We start from the raw sequence: 2,308 nt of genomic DNA, 5'->3' as shown, positions 1-2,308 counted from the left end.
ATTAAGAGTGTCTCTACATTAAAGGGAAAAAATCCTTACCAGGCTTTCTTCTGGGATCTTTACATGTTTACTATGGGCATCTTTAGATGGTGACCAATGGCATTCACATGATTTGTAACTGAAAATTTCCCCTCTGGCACTGCTCCATAAAGTTCAATAAAGCACCACCATCTGGGGGCTGTATTATAGCGCAACACCAACTTTACATACTGGGGAAATCCTGTGATAATTTTAAATTGTCCCTTATTTCTTATCTTTTTTAAAGCAGGATTACCAGGGGAAGGTGCGGGAGATGTCTTAGAGATTGATGGCATCATGTAAAGGACCTGCAAATGTCTGTAAGTAGCCAATCATTAGCATGCAATAAATCACTCAGGTAGAGAAGCTCTAAGTCAAGACTTTCCTCTACTCCCGGGCATAAGGCATTATGGGGCTGTTGTTGTAGTAGTAATAGTAGTTAAACCAAGGTGCTGGTTTTAACCTATAAAGCCCTACATGGCTTGGGACCGCAATACCTGATAGAACGCCTCTCCTGACATAAACCTACCCATACATTGCGCTCAACATCTAAGGTCCTCCTCCAAGTGCCTACTCGAAGGGAAGCTCGGAGGATGGCAACAAGGGAGAGGGCCTTCTCAGTGGTGGCCCCCCGAATGTGGAATGATCTCCCCGATGAGGCTCGCCTGGCACCAACACTATTATCTTTCAGGCACCAGGTCAAGACTTTTCTCTTCTCCCAGGCATTTAATAGCATTTAACAACACTAAGTTTGTTTTTAACAGAGCCCAGAACTGTTGTTTTTAAATGGATACTGTTGTTTTTATATTGTTGTCTATATGTTTCTGATGGTCTTTTTAAATTTTGTATACTTTTTTTTAATGTTTACTGTTTTTAACTGTTGTAAACCACCCAGAGAGCTTCGGCTGTGGGGCGGTATATAAATGAAATAAATAAATAAATAAATAATGATCTATACTGATGTTTTAGTTGTTTTACTATCTGTTTGTATTTTTAATGGAGCTATAGCTATGTCTCTGTTTTGATAATTGTGTTGTAAGTTGCCTTGGATCTTTTTAAAGAAAAAGGCATCTAAGAGATGATGATGATGATGATGATGATGATGAAGAAGAAGAAGAAGAAGAAGAAGAAGAAGAAGAAGAAGAAGAAGAAGAAGAAGAAGAAGAAGACTTTCTGTGGAGAAAGATGTAGTCAAGCAAAACTTTTAGTTAACAATGCCAGGTATTCCTATTTCCTATTCATCTTAGTCCTGATTAAATCTAACTGTTTTGTTGGCAGAACAATCACATGACAATATCAACAGAACAGTTCTCCTTTTCTTTGTTCCGAATTATTGGTTAAGTTTGTCAGGCGTTTTCAGAATTTAGATAAAACTGTAAAATGGCATAAGCAATATCTCTAAGAACCAGTGTGGTCCTGTATTGGAGTAGTCCTAGGGAGTTCTGTGTTCAACTTCCTGCTCCCTCTGGGCTCAGTAGGTGGCCTTAGGTAAGTCACTATGTCTCAAAGAAAGCTTGTTACCCTCATGAATAAGGACTCATGTTGACATAACCTCTTATTTCTCTCTCTCTCTCTCTCTCTCTCTCTCTCTCTCTCTCTCTCTCTCTCTCTCTCTCTCTCTTTCTTCAATTATTTCTGTGACTTGTAATGTTTTCCTTTCACCTTTAAGACCTTCTGAAATGGGAATTGCTCCAAACCAGAGGGTCCTTTCCCCTCGCTGCCAGTTCAGGGGTTTGGTGATCTGATCAAACAGTACACAATAAGCCTCAAGTTGGGTGGCAAGCCAGAAAGGACAAACTAAGGTACAAAGCAGATATTTAAATTAATTTTGTACCTTTGAACTATGCCTTCAGAAACAGGTAAATCTTTCCCACCTAGTGTATTTAGGATGAGAAAAACCCAAATAACAGCTGGAAATTAGCTCATGGTTCAATATTAAGTGGTGGTTTACATTGTGAAATGATTCCATTCCAATTACAATTGCTTGAAAACAAGCAAATGACTCCGCCTCGCTCTATTTTAACTCAAACTCATGAATTGGTGATTCCGTCCTAATGTTATGCTGTCACTCTGAATGTATATGTTTTATATCTGATTCAAGCCAAGAATCATATGGAAGAGGCTATTAAGCAATGTGTGAAGGAGCATGTTAAGCAACGTGTCAGAGAAGGAATCCCCACAGCCCGTTGTTTGCCTGGTTAAACTTTATTGTTATGCCGGGTTCTCACTTTTGTACTAATCTTCCCTCCATCTGCTGCTCAGCTAGGCCAGACTCAAGCAGCGGTGTCAA

Source organism: Elgaria multicarinata, chromosome 5 (assembly GCF_023053635.1).
Source record: "Elgaria multicarinata webbii isolate HBS135686 ecotype San Diego chromosome 5, rElgMul1.1.pri, whole genome shotgun sequence".
NCBI lineage: Eukaryota > Metazoa > Chordata > Lepidosauria > Squamata > Anguidae > Elgaria > Elgaria multicarinata.
The sequence above is the reverse complement of the archived record's forward strand: the minus strand, read 5'-3'. Positions refer to the sequence as shown.